The 25,397-nt window shown below is 34.4% G+C and overlaps 1 long non-coding RNA gene across 2 annotated transcripts; it reads left to right on the top strand.

Moving 5' to 3' along the window:
- The first annotated feature begins 129 nt into the window (after nt 1-129).
- On the top strand, nt 130-25,058 carry LOC115291039. 2 transcript variants are annotated; one of them, XR_003908378.1, is made up of 4 exons: nt 130-170; nt 1,614-1,674; nt 10,050-10,146; nt 25,035-25,058. It is a non-coding gene; the product is annotated as an uncharacterized LOC115291039 (long non-coding RNA). The 2 variants fall into 2 exon arrangements; XR_003908377.1 differs by lacking the exon at nt 25,035-25,058 and adding an exon at nt 12,269-12,445.
- Nucleotides 25,059-25,397: the final 339 nt, after the last annotated feature.

Below are 25,397 nucleotides of genomic sequence, written 5' to 3'. Positions count from 1 at the left end.
TCTATACCTCTTCCCCAGAGACAGTTCTATGAGCGCGTTCCGACTCTGTCTCTTCCCTTTGTCTCTCGGGCGCTGCGCGCTTGCCCCACGTTGGGCTGGGGATCTTACCTCCCCTGCCCGTCCGGGCTGGCCCGTCCTCGGATCTCCCCCGTTCGCCCCCACTCACTCAGGTATCTTTGAGGTTCTATTCCCTCTGGAGTTCGTATTTTCTCCTTCCACTCTCTCAGTTGAACGTAATATCCCTCTCAGTTCGAAAAATGGTGCGGAGGGAGTTTACAGAGCTCCCTTCTTCTCTGCCATCTTGGCTCCCCCCTCTCATTTGTTCTTTAGTAAGATGTTCTTTAACTACCCTTGTGTGTCTACCCTTGTAGGTTAAAACCCATTTGTCCCTAGATAATTTCAGAATTCACTCTTTATCTTTGTATTTCATAAGTTTCACTATGATATGTTATGGCATTGACCTGTTTCTGTTGATTTTGAAGGGAGTTCTCTGTGCCTCTTGAACTTGAATGCCTATTCCATGCCCTAAATTAGGGATGTTCTCATCTATAATTTATTCAAATAAACATTCGGCCCCTTTCTCTTGTTCTTATTCTTCTAGAACTCCTATTTTATGGATAGTTTTTTAGTTCATGGAATCACTTAGCTCTCTAATTCTCCCCTTGTGATCTAGTAATTCCCTTTCCCTTTTTTCCCCAGCTTCATCATTTTCCATAATTTTACCTTCTGTTTCAACTATTCTCTCCTCTGCTTCTTCCATTCTAGCTGTCACTCTATCTAGTATATTTTGGATCTCATTTATAGCATTTCTTTATTCATTGTGACTATTTTTTACGTCTTTGATCTATGCAGCTGTAGATTCTCTGCTGTCTTCTATGCTTTTTTTCAAGTCTGACTACTAGTCTTATGACTGTTATTCTAAATTCTTGTTCAGATATATTTCTTATATCATTTTGAGCAATTCTATGGCTGTCATTTCTTCCTGGAACTTATTTTGTGGAGAGTTCTTACATTTCATCAATTTGGCTAGGTTTCTGTCTCTCATGTGTTTTGATAGCTTGTTAATTGTCCTGCACCTGCAAGTACTACTATATTAAAAAGGGGTCATTCACTGTCCAGGACCTGGCACTTCAGGAAATGTTTTGAAGTGTGTTGTGTGCTCTCTGTTGTTGCATTTTACCTGCCCTATCCCCCTGGTCAGCCCTCTGCAAAGCTTCTCCTTGCTTGCAGTGGTGGAGCGTTTGCACCTCCCACCAGATGTGCTTTGTTTGTTAAAGTAACTCTGGAAACAAGAAAAGCATGGGGGGGGGCGGTGAGCTTCATCCCATACAAAGAGAAAAATTAAAGGGCAAAAAAAGAAAAGATGAGGCACAGAAAAAAAAAAACCCTATAGACTTAATCCAGAGAGAGGGAAAGGAAAATAGAGATACAAAAGGTGTAACAAATATAAAAATGTCTGATTAAACAAACAAAAGAGAAACATACATATATATACACACACACACATATATATACATATATACATATAACATTTGTTTTATATACATATATATATGTGTGTATATACATATATACATATGTGTGTGTGTGTGTGTGTATTTTTTTTTCCACAGACAAATCAGAAACCATGAGCCTGATTCCCAAAGAATAAAAGAAGAGGGTAGAAAGAAAAAGGTAAGAAAAGAGGAGAACAAACAAACTGACTTATAGACCAATGGGCAAACACGGACAAATAGATAAAAACACAAAACAGTTGTCTTTTGATGCCTGGGACCAGCGGCTATGCTGGTCTAGGGTAGAGGCCCTCTGGTTCACTCAGTGTTAGTCTTGCTCCCTTAGATAAGCAGTGGCTAGGCATGGAGGGGTGGGATTTGGTGTAGGCAGGTCCCACCTCCACTGGGGGCCCCTGTTCTGCTCCCAGAAGTACCACTGTGTTGGTGCTGGGGAGAAAAATGGTGACACCCAATGTCTCCTCCCTGGACCAGGTGTTTGAAACCATGCTATTCAGGCAGTCTTCACAGAATAACATGGTGGCCTGCTTGTCCCGCACCACAGTCTCTGCTCCTCCTAAGCACTCAGCTGGGATTCGAAACCGGATGTTTTAAAGGGCCCTGAACCACTCAGACCCTGTTATTGTGTAGGGCTACTCACCCCTGCCAATAAAAGGCCTTTTGCTGGTGCCCTCATGGTCTTTTTTTCTTTTGGGAGGCCATAAACCCTCTTCCCCGCAGTGCTTGAGGAAGAGGACTGTTGTGTCTCAACATCCCTACTGTGCCCTGGGGCCAACTTTCTTCCCCACCAGGCACATGCACATGGCTGGCTCTGGTGAAGAAAAGGTTGCACACTTTAAAATTCGGATCTTAGGCCCCTAAGCTGTTTGCAAAATAGAAACTGGCACTCTCCATATTTCTTGTTCCTCAGTTCGTGGTCCAGAGAGGTTTTCCTCTTGTACAACACAATATCAACAATTCCACAGCGTCTCTTGCTCTCTCTTTTGTCTCTCTACAGAAGGGGTTCCCTCCCCTTTGTGCCTATACCATTTTATCTCCCCTAATTCACATACATGTAACTCAATCCTGTCAAGCTGTCTCTCTCCACCTGTGGAGATCCCTCTGCCACTCCACAGATTGATTTCCTGGGTGTTCCAAGTGATCTGACCTCAATACAGCTGTGCTTGAGGGAGGAGGGAAGTTCCAGTCCCCTACTTGTCTACCATCTTAATTCTTCCCTTGATTTCTTCTCTTTAGCTCTGCTTCTGTTTGTAATATTTATACGTCAACATGTATGTTATATTTATATGTCAAATACATAGAATTCTGAATGCCAGGGCACTAAAAGATCATGTTTAATTAAAACTATGAATACACAAAGAACATCTTTTTTTCAAATCTACCCAAATTCATCAGGAAAAAAGTCTGTAATAGGGGAATACCTTCCTTAGCTTCTCATTTCTTTCTAAACCTAATCAAAACAAACCAGTGGTTTAACAGCAAGTGTGTCAGGAACCCAAAGAGGAATACTTTTATTTAATTTTTTAAAATACATAATTGCATATTACAGAGTTTAGGATGGCAGTAGACTCAAGAAGCTGTAAAGTCTCATCTGCATTACTATGCCAGTGGTTGTACCTGCATTTCATTTTGCTCTTTGATCAATTTTCCTCTAGTTGAATGTCATTCTTAACCAATATTCCGAACTGTAGAGTATTATGCAGACTATTATTTTCAAATAAACTATAGCAAAGAAGAAAGATGATAGCAGTTTATTACTGTGCTTGCTAAAATTGGACTGTAGTGTTTCTTTTCCATATTCATTTCTTTCCTATATAATATTGTGATATTTTTCTAAACTTGATGATGACCTGCATTCATGTCAATTAATACATTTAATTGTAAATATTTTTTTGCTTTTTTTGTGATAATAAACTAGCTTATTGATTTAGATTTTAACCTAAGAGAATTTCTGTGTTACCACATTACTTGCTTATCCTCAAACTCAGAACTTTTAGTCACTACTCTGAATTTATGATTCTTACCTGAATTTCAATCGCTGTTCATGTGTATGTATATGTTAATTAAAGTTACTGTTAAGAAATACATATTTATGTCTATATTTTTATATTATAAAAATCATAATAAAGTATCATTTATTCCTTTTCATGTAGTACCTGATTAGTAAAACAATTTATTTGAATATTTTATTTCTTTCTATGACCTCATGTTCTCAGTCAGTGTTAATTTATTGTTACCTTTTTACTTCAATATATGACAAAATAACAGAAAACCACACCACAATATATATACATATAGCATGATTATTATAAGGCAGCCAATATTGGAACACACCACTCATTCAAAGAAAATAACTTTGCAGCTTTCCTAGTTGGCAACATTTATGCTCAATTACCACCACAATCCTTTTCCTTCCTACTTAAAGTAATCATATTCCTTACCTGTAACTGTTGAAGGATCTGAGTCAAGCCTTTGGTCTGTAGGATTTTCCACAGCATGAATTTTGCCAATTGCATATTCACTGCATATTTATTGCTTAACATTCCCCTGTCATTGTATCCCTGCAGAGTGTCACATGGATCCAGAGGCTTGATCCAACCCAGATCCAAGGCCTTTGGCCAATGGAGACTTCTTAAACATGGTTTCTAAATTTTTATTCTCTTGACCCGAGTAGTTGGTAACTTATTTATTAGAGATGGCCATTTTTCTAAGAAGTCTTAATTTCTGGAGTGCACAGTCACTTTTTAAGAGTAGTGTGGATACTCATTGTTACTTGGCTAATCATTGCTTTTAGTCCTTTTATGAAGATAACATTAGGGAATATAGATGTGTAGTCTTTACCTTCTTTTTTTCTACACAAAGAATATTGGTTCTCAATAACACAGAAAGAACTAGAATAGTCTATAATTTACTTTATTCACTATTAAACACCCAGCGGTATCTTGCCTCACATTTTCTTTCTTGGAATATATAAAATATTTTTTTTATCTATTTTCTTGTAGTATGCAAACTTGCCTGTAGAAAGTATAAAGACAAAAAAAGATTATTAGAAAAGTTGGAAAAAACTCTGATGATAATCTAATTTTTTATCTTTTAACTCTTTTATACTACTTTCCCAAATAACCAAATATTTTTTTCATTTTAAAAAAAAATTGATATATTTATGAGAACATTTCTTGGTGTTGGTTATTTTAACTCAATATTCTCAGGTATATAATATGAATTTTATAGTGTCTGAAGTATATAATTGTAATATATATGTATTTTTGTTTCCTGAACATTATTTTATGCTTAACTTTTGTGTTTTTCCTGTCCTCTGTTGCTTTTTTTATTGAAAAAAATTGTGACTCTTGTGTTTCTTCTAATTTAGTCTTCTTTTCCAGTTTTTAAAATTTTAATTTTTCTTGAGGTCTTCCTGTTATTTCTGAGATTTTCTATTTCTGACTTATGTTTTTGTAAAATGTGTTTTAATTTTATTTTTGAGCATATTGTGAAATACTATTTGTATTTGTTTGTTGATATACTTTTCTGGAATGCTTTCATTGTGGGGATGATATCGTTTGCCTTTGCCTTTTTTTCTCAGAGTGACTTTGAAAAGGATTTAACTTTAACATTTTTTTCCTACTCGTTTTAATGTAAAATTGGTTTTCCTGGGTTTTTAGAATGAGCTTTGATCCACATTAGTTTTTATAAATTTGTGGAAGTTTCAAGAGTTCCCCAAAGTCAGACTATGCCACTTGCTCTGGATCTTATATTGTGCCTTCCATTACTGTGCAATTTGATAGGAGAAACTTCTTTTTTGGCTGCTGTTCTCACCTTGCCCGATTTGTCCTTTGGTGACATCCTGTTGGCTTTCTGAGATTCTTGTTCATACTGTCCAGTTTATCAGAAAACCCTTTAATTTCCTCCCCTTCATTCTGAATAGATATTGATACTATGCAGGGTTTTTGGTGTTTTGTCTTTACACACATAGTTGGGGGTTTGTGGAGGAATCCTTGTTACCAAGTTTTGCTGCAAACATTGCTTTATTATTTTCAGGCTTGCTCTTTCATTAATTTGTGTGCTGTGATGTGATGAAATGAAAAGATTAATATGTCACTGATGTCCCCAATATTTTCCTTGAATGTTCTGTTGATTCTTTTAAACAATATCTTTCATAATACACTGAAGTTGAATATTAATTACTAATATTATTATTTTTAGAATTTTTAAGTGTTTCAGCAAAAAAACTCAGACTAAGTATTCTAAGCTTTTTATTATTCAAGAAAATTTTATTTTTAAGACAATATGATTTTTTTATGTTTTTTATGTTTTTTATTTATTTTTGAGAGACAGAGAGACAGCACGAGCAGGGGAGAGTCAGAGAGAGAGGGAGACACAGAATCTGAGGAAGGCTCCAGGCTCTGAGCTAGCTGCCAGCACAGAGTCCGACGTGGGGCCCGAACCCACAAACCATGAGATCATGACCTGAGCCAAAGCCAGACGCTTAACCGACTGAGCCACCCAAGTGCCCCTAAATAAAAATTCTAAAAATGGCTTGATGGGGCCCAAACCTAATTGCTCCAGCAATAGAATAAAGTTTATTGAAAACCAAGTTTGCATTTTATCAAGAAGAAAAATGACAAACACATAATAATCCTATTCTTCAATAACTTCTACCATTTATAGTGTTTGCCATTGTAGAAGTATTAGATAAAGATTTATGCATAGAAAAAAATTACATATATTTACAAACAGCATTATATTGCTCATCCCTCCACAATTTTGAAACCTGCCCATGATATTGATATGTTTCATATCAAATAAGTATACTTCTAGTTGACAAATACAATAACCTGGAATTAAATCTAGGTATCATATCAACTAAGCTGTTTTCTTTATCATTTTGTAGGAGTTAAAATTTGAACATAAAATAGATGGTGTCATGCTATAATGGTAAATGTTTAAAAATAGGATAAATGTTAAGTACATATACATGGATGGAAATAGACCATTATGACCACCTTTACCCTGTTTTGAAAGGAGAAACTCTGTCCATAATGAGTGATTTTTTTTGGTGAGTTTTAAGGAGCTTTATTTTAGAGGGAATATGACTAGATCCAGTCAGAAAAAATTCTGTGATCTACAATGTTTGGGGCAATTTTTCCTATACAGTTTTTATGTGCTTTCTTAAAAAATACTCTGAGTTTTAAGCTTCTGTATTCAAGCAGTGATTTATAAAGTCTCATTGATAAACTCAGGTCCTATCACACATATACATACAAATAATAGTTAAGTTTTCTCAAATCAATCAGAAGTGTATTTATTGATAGCATTCAGTAAGTATACAGAATACCTGATATACCAGGCAACATTCTTAGGGGTAGAGATATAACATCCAAATAGATAAAAATTGTCCATGTGGTGTTAATATTATTATAATAAAAATATGTAAACTATATTAGATTTAGAAGACAGTAAACATTTTAGAAATAGATAAAAAAAAAGGTGAATGAAGTGTGATAGAGGGGATTGTTAGCATTTAAAAAATGTTAGAGAGAGCCTGTCTGAGAGGGTGACTTTTGAGCAAAGGTACAAAGAAGTTGTGGAAGTGAGTCATAAAGATATTTTGAAATGGAATATCAGTGTGAACAGCTTGGGCAGAAGCTTTGAGTACGCTTAGCATGCTCAAAGAGCAGGAAAGAAAGCAGAGTCACAAGAGCTGAGCATAATTGGAAGGCAAGAACAGTAGAAGAGATGAGGTCATAGAGAAAATGAGAGGGAGGGCATATCATATAGAGCCTTCTCGGCTATTGTAAGGATGAGATTTTACTCTGAGGGAGATTGCAAAGCATTAAAAACTTTTAAATGAAAAGAGGACATGATCAGTTTTAATTTTTAAAAGATCACTCTCACACTTATGTTGAGAAGAGAATATATTAAAGAGAAGATGTGAAAACAGAGGGCTGTAATAATGGAGGCCAATTAATCAGATAGAGAGATAATTCAGGTAAAAGATGATGGTTTGGTGTCAGTGGATGTGGTAAAAAAGAGTAAGATTTTTTATATATTTTGAGGGTAGAACCAACAAAATTTGCTGACAGATTGGATGCAGTGGTCATCTGAGTTAGCGTGCAGTTGTACCAGGCTACAAGCTCAGAAGGACTGTAATGGTATAATACTTCATTTTTGCTGTCTTGAAATTCTTAAAATTTTATCTTTCAAGTTGTGTTTTGTAAGTCTGAAGGAACAATGGATCATGTGCTTGAGCAGAGGAGATAAGCACAATATGCATGCCTCCTGTCATTCTGTTCATACATAGCTCTTAAGATTCCCCACAAGCACAGAATTCCACTAGGCCAAAAACTCAGAATCTCTGGCTTCTGTAATAAACTTACCTTGTACTCACTTTGAGGCTTGCTGAACTCCCACAGATGATTCATCCATTGGTGTTGCATGCTCATGTTCCATATCAACATGTCTGATTGAGTAAGTGGGGCACCGAAAGCCCTGGGAGGCCATGCTTTCCTTTCCAACTAGAATTTGCTTTGAATGTAGAGACAGTGATATGGTGTCCTAAAAAACAAAAATAACCAAGAAACTGTATTATATCCTTTCATACTCATGTTACTTCCCTGTGTTAGCCAAGCACTTGTGGTGAAAGTGATGATGAGATCGATGGAAAGGGCAAAATCGGGCAAGCCATGTGCTTTCTCCTTCGGTTTTTCCTTGCTCTTCAGTAAATGGAAGGTAGAGAGAATTGGTAAAATGCGTTCATAGCAAAAAGGAAAATAAAACCCATTGAGTAGTTTTGTGTGGTGTTTCTACTATTCTGGTAGAGACAAAACAGCGAAGTAAACAGTACATAAATATCATAAAAGGAATAGTCTAAGAAAAAGTAAGATTTGGAAATTTATTAGAAAAATTGCCTATATGATGTTGTTGATTGGTCAAGAAATAATAGACTCTAGTTCACAAGTTATAGATTTAGTCTTTGAAAGAAGAATAAATAGTTTATCTCTAGTGCCTGAGGAAGGAAAGGATAGATATACATATACTTATATACACATATATGTATATATGTATTTGTATATATGCTGAGGTAAAGCAGAATTTATAGAATTTCTCTACTGAGTAATTCTGTTTTCTCAATCAAAAGTAGGCAGATTCTTTTTCTGAAAGTGAGAATAGAGAAACTATTAGATTTCTAAGGAGAAAAGAATGAAAATGATTTCAGCTGCATTGTCCAGTTCATCAGGGAAGTCTTTCCTGACCTCTAAAATATTTATGCTTTCAAACACCATCTTCTTAGTTTTTTTTTTAATGTAACTTGAAATTTTATTAGTATGATTTAGTTTCATGTTTGACCCAAGTCTGTTTCTCCCAGTTGACTGTAAACCCTGTGAGGGTAAAGATCATGACCTTCTTATTTATAGTTGTGCCTAGTAGATTGTTTTCCACATAGTAGAGACTAAATTAACAACTGCTGAATTAATTAGACATGTATTTCTTGTTGTGAAACAGTCATTCTGTGTGACTAAAAAAATCAAAAGACTCTTAAATGATAATTGGCTCAAGCTTCTAAGTACACTTTCCTCAGGATGTTCAGTTCTTTTGCAAGATATTATAAGGTCCAGCCACTGTCATGTTCACATCTGGGTTTTTGATTCCCCCAAAAGATACAAATTGTGAATTATCCACTACCACAACTATTTTCTTTCATTCCACTGATGAGAGATTAAGCCTGCATTTATGAAGTTTTAACCCTAAAATCAATTGCACAAACACTTCATAAATGGGAATTTTTTATATATAACTAGAAAATCTTGATGAAATTATTAATGTGATTGTCATGATATTTGTATCAGGCAATTCAAATAATTATAAATAGATAGACTATTATTTCACTCACCACACTTTCATTAGAATTTTCTTATAGGTCATTTTTCTTGAGAGTAACAACATCTTATCTAATTATTGACCTATTTCTTTCTTCTCTTTCCATTTCATCTCTTTGTTATAATCTACCTCCAAATTCCAAACCCTGGCTCTTTTTGTTTCCATGTAATACTTTTTCAGTCTTTTCTGAATTTAAACATCATATTAAAGCACTTTCCCCACATGAAGGAATTTCTAGCATATTAGGGACTTTAGATCTAGTCTATGACATCATTTCAACCTACTACACTAGCATGATATAGAAAAAGCAAATATTCTTCTCTTCTTAATACTATTTTGTTAAACTACAACAATTTCTCATATCCCTATATATATTTAATAAAAACAGACTGAGAGGAGATAGTAAAATGCCAAGAATTAACATTTTCTGATTTCTATTCAGGTATTCAAATTACTTAGATATTCATTCTGTATTTCATTTAAACATGTCAGGTATTCTTATAGATATCCAGAAAGGATTTGATTAGTTATGGGAATCTCTGTGCCACAACTTGAATACATGTTCTAGGAAGAAATCCCATCTTCCTCCAGAAGGAGTCATTGAACACACCTACTCATACTTTAATATACTTTTATTTATTTATTTATTTTTTACTTTAGCATTTTCTTTGTGGAGTTGTACTACATACTGGAGGAATCTAATTACTTTTTTTGTGGAGCTGGTGGCTGTATGCAAGTTCTTTACCTGTTGCATTATGTGAGTATTGCTTCTCTGTTCCTTCGTGCTATGTACTTCTTTATTTTATGATATAAGCTTTTGTATATTCTTTTTAATTTTCTCCTGGTCATTTAAAAATCTTCTCCAGCTTGGATTATTTCTCCAAGTGCCCTAGGAACTCATCATCCTGTTTAATAGAATAGAAGGTGAAGTGGTATTTCTTAAAACCTTTAACCTTTTCCACTAAAAGAAAAGTCAGTTTGCATTTAAAGCACACTTAATTGGTATTTGCCTCAAGTAGAAATACATACATAGGACTCACCTGAAGTTTATTAGAACATTTCCTCAGAATCCGTACGCAGTACTTCATTGTGAAAACTATAGAATTTGGTATATCTTCCTAGAATGGTTTCTGAAAATAACTTTGGAGATTGTTCATAGATTTATATTGCTGATCTTGAGCTGGTTTGATTTTATTTCTTTTCAACCTTTCCTCTACTAGAACTTTACATACCAATTTAATAGTAAATGTTGATAATAAGATCTCAACGATACCTAATCTCTTATGTATTCTAAAAATAATTCATCAATATTTGAAGCATAATAATTAAAAATAAATTTCCACTTAATACTAGAAACTAAAATATTTTTATGAATTCAGAAGATAGAATTTCTTTTTAAATATAGAAACATGTTCACCACATGGTTCTATATTAATCATACCGCCTGCTGTATTTCCAAGGGAGATTCCACTCAGTTTTTTTTAATACAGTTCTGTATATACAGAATAAATGGTCCAGGAAAAAAAAAAGGCTGGAAAGTAAACAACAGTAGGTTCTATTTGAAATATAATACTTGAAAATTTAGGCATGAAACTTTCAGAGGATGGTGGAACTAAATCTCTGCTTTACTAAATCTACCTTTGTTTATAAGTGCCTAGTCACGACTAAAAAATCTGGCTTTATTGGACTCCATTATGCTGGGATGTTGCAGGAAAAGTGATATGATAGTATTCTTTAATGTAATTTCATGTAATAGTGTATCTTCTACTGTTACATGGTAAAGTGATACTTCCAGTTGTTGTGTGTGTATATGTATGTGTGAGAGAAATAGAAAGATAACACCATTATGAACAGGCACAGAGTATCTCCAGATAGCATAATGCATATCTTCTGACCAGTAAATTATATGTGGCCAGCATTCACTGATGACAGAGAGAGATAGTGCTTCTTTCTAATGCTGCCAGAGCTAAACAAATATTTACAACAAGAATTAAAACAGTAAGTTACTCTTTCAACAAGGGAAAATACTGTTCCATCAATCAACCTACTTATTTTTAATTTAGTGTCCTTTAGTTTCTTTTATCTTTAATCCCAGTTAATATAATCTGATATGGCAGCAAATATATATATGTATATATTTTTTTTAATCTATGTGTGTTAATGATTTTCTCTCCACCTTTTTTTAATAATCTACCCTTAAATGAGCAGAGCTGGTTTTGAGGATATGAAGAAATATAAACTTCCTTTTTTTACAAATTTGAAGAAGAATCTTCATGTTTAATGTGAATATCAATTGTGATAGTTATGACAGAACAAGAGCAGCTAGGTATTTTAAGTTAACTTGTAAAGAATATGCTTGGTTAGTCTTGCTCCAGTTTTCTTTCCCGTCTGCATTTTCTTCACCTCCTGAAGGAAGTTCTAGTTTGGCCACCAGGGGGCACTGTATGTACCATAGCCCATTAGTACCTTGAATTTTTGGCCCAGTAGGAGAAAGGAAATGACTTAGCAAACGATAATTTGGTGAATGGAACACAAAGAGGATGAGGAGTTAGGAGGAAAATAACCAGAGGTATTTCACAGACACCACTGGAAGGAAAGATTGCTAGACTATGCTTGGTTTCTATTATAGTTCACAGGCATCCTAAAACAACATTATTTTCTCTTTTTTTTTAGTTTTTTATATAGTTTATTACCAAGTTGGTTTTCATATAACACCCAGTGCTCTTCCCCACAAGTACCCCTCTTTATGAACATCACCCTTCTTCCCCTTCCCCCCTTCCTCTTCAGCCTTCAGTTTGTGCTCAGCATTCAAAAGTCTCTCATGATTTGCCTCACTCCCTCTCTCCAACTCTTTCCTCTCCCCCCTTTCCCCTTCCCAGGGTCTCCTATATCCTTTTCTATGGAGGACTTAATGTATCTGTGGCTATTGCAACTTAAAAGGCCTAAGGAGCATGCTGTTCTATAAATATAACAGTGGCAGCAACAAGCACATCTTTCTTTTGATTTTAGAATAATTTTAAACCTATATTGGATTCAAAGGAAAAATAAAATCAATAAGATGCTCAAGTTTGGTGAAGTTATGATTTACAGCGATGATTGTTTTTATTCTTTCTGAACTTTGGATAATTGACCATCAAAAAATTAAAATATTTAATTCAGGTTTTCATATTAAATTTTCATGCTAATATTTTCCATTTATTTAATAATATTCTGTTATACGGACTTAAATGCCATTTCATTAAAATGTCTACAGTATTTATGGTTTACTATTAGGCAAATACCTTCTTAGGTAAAATTTTACAACTACAAGGAGTACTATATACCATTGAATTCAAACATAATGGCCATAAAAACTCCAGTACAATGTGATTCAATAATTTTTGAACACTGTTTTTAAACTTCTGAGAACAGTTGATTTTGACACACACACACACACACACATATAGATAGATCAAGGAGAATAAAATATATATGTAAACTACCACATACAAACAACATAAACAAAGTCAGGTGTAAAATTATAAGCAGGGAAATTATTTATAGTACATTGTCATAGACATCAATTAGCAGGGGTCCTTTATCTACTATAGAAAGATCACCTGCAAAATAATAGCCACCTTCTAACAATATGGGAAAATGGACAAACACTCAAAACACAAGGAAAAGACATTTTACTATATGAAAAGATCCCTAAATCTCATTTATTAGAAAAGAATATAAACTAAAACTACACTGAAATATCATTTTCACCTATAAGATTAGCAAAAATTTCAAAATTTTGGTAACTTACTCTGTTGGCAATGATGCTTAGAACTGTCAAATTTTGGGACACATGGGTGGCTCAGTCAGTTAAGTGTCTAACTTTGACTCAGGTCACAATCTCCTGGATCATGGGTTCGAGCCCCACATTGGGCTTTGTGCTGACAGCTGCTAGCTCAGAGCCAGGAGCCTGTCTTCAAATTCTGTGTCTCCCTCTCTCTCAGACCCTCCCCTGCTCACACTGTCTCTCTCGCTTTCAAAAATAAAAATAAAACACTAAGAACTCTCAACTCTCATTCATTGCTGACAGGAGGGTGAATTGGCTCAATCCGCATGAAAGGTAAACAGGCAACCTCTGTTAAAAGTACAAATGTACTTTTGACCCAGTGATTATAATTTTAAGATTTGTTTTATGTATTGTATTGCATATATTAAAAAAAATCTGTAAAATTTCATTCATTCATAGTATTGTCTGCTATAACACACAACTAGGGGTAGTGTCTAAAAAGCAATCCATAAGTGAATTGTTAGATTTATTTTGTCATTCATGTAATGAAATATTATTTAGCTTTTAAAAATTTGTGAAACTCCTCTATGTTCTGATATGAACAGATCTCTGAGATATATTATTACATGAAAAAAAGGTAAGTTCAAAACAGTATGTCCAGTGGAAAAGAGAATGAAAAAGAAAACGCCATGAATTATATATTATTATATCTCAATAAAACCACTTGGAAGTATAAACAAGAAGATAAGTAAAATTATGTAAAAAGAGAAATAAAATTAGGACATTTAAAATTATGTCATCAGAGGATATTTCAAGTTTTCATGAAATTGTGTATTGAACACTTGATGAATATGTAGATGGAAGAAAAAATAGAATGTTGTGTTCAAGTCTTTATTTTAAAAGTATTGAAGGATTTATTATGCTTTAATCACTGCCATAGGCATTAGGAATATAAAGATGAATCAGACATAAATTTTGCCCTCCAAGAGTATAGAGTCTAAAGGTTGGGAATGGGGTAGACTGACTTCCTACCAGGTTGTTATAATTCATTGTGATCACTGTTGAGATATCAATGCGTGCAAAGTATTATGGGATTTGGAAAAACAGGTTTCTGATTTGGACACCTGAATTCAAATGCCTCTATGTGATAGATATCTTTTAAAACAAAACTTTGTAAAAATAAGCAGCCTCTAGTAGGTTTCTAATATAGAACTTGGGACACAATTTAATAAAATTCTGTGAGTGTTTGTTTTTATCTTCCCAAAGTACAAATGCCTACAGAATGACAGATTTAATTTTATCTAAGAGAAACTACTAAACTTCATAGTTGGCTGTGAAGAAACAAAGCAATAAGTAAGAAAACCAACACTACAATGACAAAATAAATCTTTGGTTAACCTGAAAAGAGAAGGTCTCTTAAGGAAGCGTAATTTTTTCTTTGACTGTCCAGTCACATAGGAATATATGTGCAAAGAATGCTACTAAGCGTTTTAAGATTTAAAAAAAGTTATCAAACTATATATACTACAAGCCACTGTCAAATTCAGAACTACTCGTTATCCTGAGAATGGCTGCAAATAAGAATGCTTCAAATTCTTCATATCAGTTTCTGTATTTTTTTTGATAATTGATTATTGACCAACTAGGTGGATTAGGAAAAGAGTATTCTCACTTCTTTTTAAATTTCTCTCGAAATTATGAATACTATTACTGGCATGGCTGATAAATGTGATGATGGGATCAAGACTATGCCAAGACTCTCTGACAGGTTGAGATAAGCCTTGCTCTCTTGGGCTGCCCTTCTCAGTACACATTATCAGCTGGTAGATAACAATTACCCATGAAGAGGCCAGAGACTGTTAGATCATGTTGTCAGCTCTTGTTCTCAGCCCAGAGAGACCGTGAACTTTACCGTATATAGATGAATTAGACCCATGAATACTTGCCCTTTTGATTTTCAGAGGAAGCAGCTTCTTAAGAATTCTTTCTGAGGTTAAGCTGTTCTGATTTTTTTTTTTGAAAACAAATAAGATTTAGATTCTGATATCAGAACAGATGCCAGATGTTCTACTGGTAAAATACATAATTGGAACATAAGTCCCTCATTAGAGTTGGCAATGCATCGGAATCAACAGAAGACAAGTGCAATAGATTGAATATTTGTGTCCCCACAAAATTTGTGTGTTGAAATAAAAACCACCAATGTGATGATACATCAAGGTAGGACTTGTAGGGGTGATTAAATCATGGTGGTGGAGCCCTCTGAATGGGATTATGGCTTTTAAGAAAGAGACCAGGAGAGCTCCCTCATTCCCTCTGCCATGTGAGGACACAAGAAGATGGCCATCTGTGAGCCACGAAGCAGGTTCTCACCAGACACCAAATCTGCTGGCATCTTGATCTTGGACTTTGCAGCCTTCAAAACTGTGAGAAATAAAGTTAAATTGTTTATAACCCACCTTGTCTCTGATATTTCTGTTATAGTAGTTCAGAAGAACTAAGACACAGTCTTATAAGAAGGAGCTTGAAGGGTCTACACACATCCATTTTAATCAGAGATTTAAATTATGCTATACAATACATGTTAAAATACTGGCAATACCTCAAACACCGTTCATTGTTGTGTCTCAATTCTACTGTCAGTACCAACTATGCTATGTGGTTATCTCTTTTTCACAATTTGACCTGATTCTATTTTTTACCAGTTCTGCTTCTCTGTGTAAGTGACATCTCTATCATTTCTTAATACATGCAGAATTGCAGTAAAGATTTTTTTTAATACAAGCCAAAAAGAAAAATATAGAGTACAATTTTATGAAAATCTTCAGCTGCAACATAGTGTAATGAATTTTTTTTTGACCACCCAGTATCCATTTACTCTCTCTTGGTAAGAACACCCTAGCTTACTTTGGAATTTGTATCTGCTCTTTTGTCCTATATGTGCTCTGTGCAGCACTGCCTTGATTAGCATAAATCAAAATAATCTCCTACCCTAAAGTATCCTGTATTGCCCAAAATGTTTTACAATGATGATTTATGTGCAAATTATATGGCTGTGGGAGCAGAGAAGGAAGCAGTTATTTTAACATACGAGAACAGAAGAGGTTATTGTTCAGGATTCATCAGAGACCATCTCCCTGCAGCTTTGGTATGGTATATGTTGTTTTTTTCCAATATTGTCCTACTGCTCAGTTTATAGCTTGTAGGTTTTGTGGTACCAGTGGTGCCAGTCTTCACATTCTGATGTTCGATCATTCACTTCTTGTAAAGTTGAGAGACGGTTTATCTAGATCCTGTCCTTGTCATTATTGGATCAGGAAAAGCACAGTTGCCTTACTAATCTTACATGATTGCATTTAATTAGCAAAATTGATTGACGTTATCAATCAGTATCTTCCAACCAGTATCTTCCTTGGGGAGTATTCTGCAATCTGTAATCTGATCCAACCAGATCAACCAGTATCTTCATTGCAGAGTATTCTGGGAAATGCAGTTTTTAGCTTTTAGAACTTTTTGGTTCAGGAAGACGTACTTGAAGCAGACGGGCACAAAATCTGAGTGCAAGTCAATCATAACTAACACAGGGAAGTATTTCAAACATCTATATCTGATATCTATTTGACCATGAAATTAGCATAGATCGTCAGATTTGAAATCATAATATTTTTGTGACAGCATACATCTTACAAGTGAAAAAGAGAGATTAGAGGGGGAACAGGTACTTGATGGAGGAAATCATGTGGTCGGAGTCAGTGAAGAGCTTCATCTCACTATGCATGACTTATCTTGAATCCTGAGGATATTTTTATTGAAAATATGTTCTTTATTTCAGTACTTCCAAATAGAGTTTTATATTAATGATTATTCTATCTGGTTGTGCCAATTAGTGCTTTGTACTTTCTTTCATCTGAACAGTATTTCAATAGGATCTTAATAAGTGCTCTGTGAGAAAAAAAAGGTCCTGTGTTCAAATAAATTTAGGGCATCTTATATTTCTTAAAGGGATATTTCCTGCTTCAAATTTCTTCACAACTAAATCCACTTCTAGCTGCTGCTTATCCAGTTACCTAAAGGTAAAAAAAAAAAAAATCAGAACTATTTTACAAGGACAGCTTTCATAACTCCTTTAATTTTTCTTACACTACAGCAAGTGCATTTTGATCTAATTTACCCATTGCCAGTATAAAAATGACTAACAAGACTTTAAGACTCCTTTAAACAACCTCTGCTAGATACAGACTTGCTTTATTTTTGGGGTGTGTGCATGTGTGTGGAAAAGAGGCCACATCTAAGTACCTAATCATCCACCTCTGAAATACCTTATTTTATATGCCAAGGTGAGGGGCGCCTGGGTGGCTCAGTCAGTTAAGTGTCCAGCTTCAGCTCAGGTCATGATCTCACAGTTCATGGGTTCGAGCCCCATGTCAGGCTCTGTGCTGACAGCTCAGAAGCTGGAGCCTGCTTCAGATTCTGTGTCTCCCTCTCTGACCCACCCCTGCTCACATTGTCTATTTCTGTCTCTCAAAAATAAATAAAATAAAATAATTTTTATATGCCAAGGTGAGTGTTCATATATGTGGCTCATAAATTGTTAGATTATTAAAATGAAGATTTTTCTTTTTTCAGGTATGTCATAGAGTTTTTCTTTCCTGAAAAAAAATAATTCTTATGTGTGGGCTATGTGAAATTTGGATTTTAAGTAGGTAAAAAAAAAAACAAAAAAAAACAACCCCCAAATCACAGTAATATTGGAAGATACTGTTCCAGGGATTTCTCCATGAGCATGCAGTTCTGGCTATTTGAGCTAAGAACATAGTTGATAGGCAAACATATCTTGGAAGCTAGAATAGTGTATCCTTCCAGAGAGATTTGAAGATGAAAACTCTTCTCTTCTACTCTCCTCACACACTTGATTATACTCTAAAGATAATAACCTAGAGTCTCCCTCCCCTTCTCCCCTGAGACAGAATTACTTAATGGATAAGATCTCATTCTCTGAAGGAAGAAATAGTTGGCTGTCCAGATGTACCATATAAAAAGAATATGCCAATTTTATGTTTCCTGTATTTCAACTCCCTGCACCAACAAGTAAACAACTGATCCCCATCCCTCTGCCTTGTAGGAAGTGGGGAGATAGTTCTGGCTGCTGAGTTTGCTGAAAGTAAGAAGTGATCTGTTCCTCTGAGGCAGGAGTCTTGTGTTCTGGCAATATATATATATATATATATATATATATATATATATATATATATATATATATATAAAAGTGTAGCGGGCTAATTTAGCAACTTACATGCAGAGTAAAATCTTAGACTCCCAGAATCTGCATTATCCAACCACTTGAAAGGTCTAGTTAGTGCCCATGCTCAATTCTTATCATAGATGAGCTGTGGCATTCTTTAGTGTGTCCTCACTCAAGTAACCAAGAAAGAGCATGAGGTAGAGCTGATACCAAGGAGTGACACTCACTTTCCACTCTCATCATATTGGCCGAAGTAAGGCAGGGAGGTGCAGTAGTCAGGAAGGAAGGGACTCAGGAAAATTTAGTGAACAGAACTAATGTTTACACAGATAATTAATCCACAAAGTGAATCAATCTGTACCCTTATTGAAGACATTTGGGTTAAATAAAGATGCATGTGTTGGGAAAATGTAAGTCCTCTTTTTGAGGTCAAATAAGTAAATTTCTAAGTTCAGAGTGAAAGAGTCATAGTTTAGCAGCAACAGAGCATTAGGATTTTTATTGCTTGTTCAATATTCAAAATGTGGATGCCATTTCCAAAACAGAAGACCACATCTGACATTGGAATAGGAACATAATTAGAAAAAATAAAGGAACCACATTTGCCCAACCATGCCAAAAGTATCAATTTTAAGCACCACAATATATGAGGAACTGAGATACACTAGAGTCTGATAAGGAAATTCAAAATAATTTAACACACATGTATTTAGCACCCACTCTACATGGTTGTGTATTTAGTACCATCCTAAGTATTTTGCAAGTGATAACAACCCTAAGATGTAGGCATTTTTACTAATTTCGTTTTACAGAAGATTCATCAGGTAAGTTATTGTGTTGCCTTAGGCCACATAGCTAATAAGTGGAGAGGTGCCCAGATTTTAATCAAGGCACTATGGTGCCAGAGTCTGTCCTTTTAAATAATCTACAGTGCCACAAGGGATGTCTCTTGTTTTACTTGAAAATGAAAGAAATTTTGGTACTTGTTTGCAACATTCAAATACTACGCCATTGATTTTTAGAAGAAAGTCTACATTGATTCAATGCATGTATGTCATAAGGGATAAAATTGAAGACCACAAAGGAAGCATTTGGGTTCAGAACATAAGTAACTATAAATTAGAAGATCATTAAATGATGAATTTTACATAGAAGTTAGTGATTTTTCTATCACAGCATTTGTCATGCTCACCCTGAATTATTAGTGATTCTATAGATAGAATGAGCATGGTTACCAGTATTAACATGAATTCTCCACATTCATGAAGAAATGAATATCTTTAACTAGTCCAAGCTGAGATATAGACTCTGCCCCCTATTTTTCCCTCCCTTTATACACACATCATGTAGTAAAGTCCAGGTTAGCTTCATGTTTAATATGTTTGTGTTCATTGATTCATTCTTCTTCTTTCCATGGAAGGTTAATTTTGTCATTCTGTAAGAAAAAAAATCCTTCTAATGATTGTTTTCCTAGAAAGCTTAGCCCTGTATTCAGCTTACAGGCATGAGTTAAAAACACTTTTCCTTTCCTTTCCTCTCCTTTCCTTTCCTCTCCTCTCCTCTCCTCTCCTCTCCTCTCCTTTCCTTTCCTTTCCTTTCCTTTCCTTTCCTTTCCTTTCCTTTCCTTTCCTCTTTCCTTTCCTTTCCTTTCCTTTCCTTTCCTTTTCTTTCCTTTCCTTTCCTTTCCTTTCCTTTCCTTTCCTTTCCTTTCCTTTTCCCCTTCCTTCCTTCCTTCCTTCCTTCCTTCCTTCCTTCCTTCCTTCCTTCCTTCCTTCCTTCCCTTATAACTAAAGACTGTTATGCTGAATGTCTTTTCAACCTTTAGTAATAGTGCCCTAAAGCACAGGAATTTTTCTACAATAGCAGAGCCTGGAAAGGATCTATAGCTATAATTTATCAATAAGACAATCACTGGCAAAGAATCAGTCAGAGATGTTATAGAGAACTTGGTATGTAAAATTTAGTTTAGAAAATAATTGAAAGAAACTCTAAGACACAGAGTAATTACATACATACAATTCAAGTCTATATGCTATAATTGAAATTAAGAAAAATTGATTGACAATTATATTCTTTTTCTGAATATAGATTTAAAAGAGTATAAAGACATAAGTGACCTTTTTAAAGCAATTTGTAAAATTTGCTGTGAACTAGTTCTTCTCTTCTCTGTCATGAGAAAGCTCCCTTGCCACACACAAAATTGCAGTGGCTAAAAAGGTTAAACAAAATTACTAAAATGCTTCAGTTTGAATTTTTAATGATACCATATTCAAAAGCATGAGCTTGACTCGTGCTCTTCTCTCACAACCCTTTCTTTTACATCACATCCATTTTACATTATATATAAGTAACTGAACTGTATCCCTTGAAGTATTTTGAAATTTTTCAACTAAACTACGTAGGCAGATTCCACTTTACCCAAAGAAATTTTGCAAAACACCAATTAGTTGGAAATCTCTGCTCACACAAAGCAGAGACAAATCTTTCATTGGGCTATATATTTTTTTCTCTTCCTAGAGAAAACACAGTTTCAAAAAATGGTTTTGATTATTTTAATCAGAAAAATCAAGCTTAAATAACCATAAAGGTTTATATCAACTATGGAAACGTCTGTTTGGTATCTTTTATGGCCTAGAGTCTTTGCTTATATTCTCTACAGGAAATAAATAGAATAGTCAGAATAATTGAGGAAAGCTTAAGATACACGCTTTTAAAGGGGTAAGGATAGGGTAAGGGGAAAAGAGAATAATGGAGAGTTTAACATTAGGGGGCTAGCAACAGAAGGGCACTTTTACTCTGAAAGTACAGGGAAGGTAGCATATACAAGAACTCAGGGTATAGAGAGAACCCAAGAGCTAGCTAGCACTGCAGTCATAAAGTGATTCAGCCAGTCTGTAAGGCAGTATTGATCCTCACTCTGTTTATTTTTGCCCTGCAACATGCTATTTGTGATACCTATAGCTTTGCTTTACTCTTTTCTTTCTTTCTTTTTACTTCTTTCATTTTTCTTCCCTTCTTTCTTTCTTTCTTTCCCCTTTTCTTTTTTTAATTTTTTTAGGCAAGAGATTGAATCTAGTCCCTACTATCCAATCTTGTCTAGAAGTATAAGTTCTGTCAGATTCCATTTTAATTTCTGATTTCCATGTGTATTTTTTTTATGAAACATTAATCATTTCAGACATGACTAAAACTAAAAATAATGCTAAGCAAATATTCTACTTTCTCCCACTAGTGTTAGTGAATCACAATTTTCTGTCTAACTGGTAGATTTATTTTGAAAATAAAATACAATAATACAGAATAATGGTTGATGAGCAGGCTCTTCACAAAGGTGATATTCTGAGAGTAAGCTTATTAAAATGTTCAATCTTTTTGTTCATTAGGGAAACAAATTAAAGCTACAATGAGATGCCATTATTTTTCAAATTAGTGATTTGTTTTCTTTGGGTAAATTCTCAATAGTGGAATTATTGGTTCATATGGTATTTCTATTTTTTTTAGTGTTTCTTTATTTTTGAGAGAGTGACAGACAAAGTGGCTGGGGAGGGGCAGAGAGAGGGAGACACAGAATCCCACGCAGACTCTAGGCTCTGGCTGTCAGCACAGAGCCCAGTGCAGGGCTCAAACTCACAAACAATGAGATCATGACATGAGTCAAGCAGATGCTTAACTGACTGAGCCACCCAGGCATCCCTGGTATTTCTATTTTTAATTTTTTGAGACCTCCCAGATAACTAAAATTTAAAAGATTGATAATACTAAGTGTTGGGGAAGATGCAGAACAACTGAAACTCTCATTGTCTGCTATTGTAACAATGTTGTAGCTTGTATATGTTCAAAGTCTGAAAACAGATATACCCTATAATGAGGAAATTCACTGTTATATATATGTAAATTATATTTGTATAATCAAAATAAATGTGAATCTATGTTCACCAAAATATATGGACATGAATATTCCTAGGAACATATTTATAATAGACATAGACTGGAATTTACATAAGTATCCATTAGCAATATAATGATTTAATAAATGAATATATGAATATTAATCTGCAGTAGATTAAAATCCTATGAAACAATGAACATTAACAAAATACTATTAAATACAGCAAGCACAAATCTTCTAAACCATTAATAAACTTTAGTGAAAGAAGCTAGACACAATAGAGCAAATAATTTCAACAACAAGCAAAACAAACCTCTAGTGAATAAGGAGAATGGTTGAAATGATCTTGAGAGAATTTTAAAGACACTGTTCCATTGTCTTCTGTATTCCCATATTGCTATTGAAATAGCTGATAAGACAGGACAGATGAGATAGCTTCCAAGTTTGTATGTTCAATAAACAGAACTGGATAATGATAACATAGTTGCATTCTATTTACATCAGTTTATTAAATTGGCATCTTAGGACCTGTGTACTTTCTAAGGTACCTTTTACTTTATATAATAAAAAGTTATAATCAAATATAATGAATACAATTAAAAACTCAGATTTCTTTCTTGCTCCATACATATAACCATTATTGTGAACTTGGAAATTGAATTCCATACAGATTTTTATATTCTTGGTATATATTGACAAAGAGGTATAGGTCTAAAAGTAAAATGTAGTGCTTTTTGGATTGCTAAAAATATTTTCCATTTATGAATGAAACTGTATATGTAATTTATAAATATTTTCAATATAATTTGAAATGTATTCATATACATGTTTGCATATTCTTTATTCATTTTAATTATTGTATAATTTTTCATTGATTAAATATACCAAAATGTATTTATCTCTTTTCTTCTTATAGATATTTAGGATATTTCCAGTGTTTCCTTATGATAAACTATTGCAGTGAACATTCTTGAACATGAATTCCCATGGGCTTCCCATTGTAAACATACTTAGGCTGCTGCACTAAAATTATTTGACTTTATAAATGTATCTCCAGAGATGTTATTCCAAGTCACATACTCTGAAATATTTGAGTGAAATGATTATGATCCCCATTTCTGATACTCAGAAGCATATTCTTGATCAGAGGTCCTTTCTCTAAGTATTTACTGAGGATACAAAGAATGATTATATGATTGGCTGGTGAATTTTCTATCTATCTTGCACTTCCACTATTAAGTTACTCCTCCTATAGTTTTCTGACTATTCTCTGCCCTAGAGACCTCATCTCTGGAACTACTGACCAATGAACGACCCTTCCTCAGACCTCATTATTCTCCTTTTCAGAGCTTTCCCATACTGTGCCCCAAATAACATTTTCATGAAGACATTCTATTTAGAAATTTTCACTAGGAAGTTTCTCTCTCTCAATCCCAAATGTACTCCATTTCTAGAGGCAAGCATCATCCAGAACAATTGTTGGCACATATATTTACTATCTTACCCTAAGTCCCTATTAAATAATTATGTAGTCTGATATGGTTCCCATGGCTTGACTATTAAATGTTTTCCATAGTTATCTTGTTTTATAGGTACTTAGTTAAGTATTTTATGAAAGAATAAAATGATTGAAAGAGGAATCACCTTTCTATATGTAATAATATATAATAATAGCAATATAAAATATATAATAATATATAGTAATTACTATTATTTATTATGTATTATTAATAGTATAATGATATAATAATAACTTACACAATATATAACTCATACATAACAATATGTAACATATATTACATATTATATATTATATATTTATATATTTCCCTTTTTAAGCAAACTATCATATTTCTCTGATTACTTCAAAACTGACCATGTGTGGTAAGCCGAATAATACCTCCCTGCCCCCACCTCCCTGACTCAAAATACCCGTATTTTAGCCCTTGGAACCTGTGAATATGTTACCTTTTAAGGCAAAGAGGCTTTGTAGTTGTGAGTATATTAAGGATCATAATGTAGGGAGATTGTCCTGAATTTTCTGGGTGGGCATAGCATGATCACAAGGGTACTTACAAGTGAAAGACGAAGGCAGGAGAGTCAGGGTCAGAGAAGATCTGACTACTAACTTTAAAGAAGGAACAGGCCAGGAGCCAAGCAGTCTGGTAGCCTCTACAAGCTGGAACATAAAGGAAAATTTTTCCCCTGGAGCCTCCAAAAGAAATACAACTTTTGTTAATACCTTGGCTTTAGCCCAGGGAGACCCATTTTAGAATTCTGATCTCCAAAACTGTAAGCTAATCAATTTACATTGCTTTAGTTATCTAACTTGTGGTAATGTTAGAGAAGCAATATGAAACTTACACACTGTGTTTTTCTTGAGCTCATTAGTGTAACATGAATGTTCTTTTTGTAGTATACCCTTCTTGTTTTACACATACAGGATCTTCTCTTACTTAATTGACTTAACATTTTTAAAACGTTTAGAACAGTGCCTGCCACAGATAAGCACTAGGTGAGTGCTTAATAACTGTAATATGAATGAGTAATCATCATCTGCCAGTCCTTTCTATGATTTTATTTATGGTTGATTTTATTACTTAGATTTATACTTCCAATAATCTAAGCCATTACCCTTTATTTTTAGACATGGTCTATATTATCAATTAAATGTTGTAGTAGCGGTATAAATAGCTATGCTTTCTTGGGCACCTCTTATATGACAATACTAATAACTTTAACGTGTAGCATTTCACATGTGTAAAATCTGCGGACCAGGCAGTGGAGCGTGAGCTTCAGGACCATGGAGAGCTTGAAGGAAACGAAATTCCGGTTCTCCAAGAGGAAGTAGCAGGCCGGTAGTAGTCACAGTAGCTGAGAAAGGAAACCACCAAGGAGTTCTTGAACTTGGAGTAGGTAAGAGAGTTAAAGCGATTCATGCAGCTAAACCCTTGGCAAGGCGGCCCTCCCCCACTCCACGCACAGCATCTCCACGTCTCCCTTCTGAGGCAGCTTCTGACTGCGAGAGTTGGTCGTCTCCCCTGTCAGTAAATAAATAAATAAATAAAATTTGAAAAGTATATTGACAGGTTTTTTTTAATGCATTTCTTT

The sequence above is a fragment of the Suricata suricatta genome, chromosome 5, assembly GCF_006229205.1.
Source record: "Suricata suricatta isolate VVHF042 chromosome 5, meerkat_22Aug2017_6uvM2_HiC, whole genome shotgun sequence".
Classification (NCBI taxonomy): Eukaryota; Metazoa; Chordata; class Mammalia; order Carnivora; family Herpestidae; genus Suricata; species Suricata suricatta.
The sequence above is the reverse complement of the archived record's forward strand: the minus strand, read 5'-3'. Positions and strand labels throughout refer to the sequence as shown.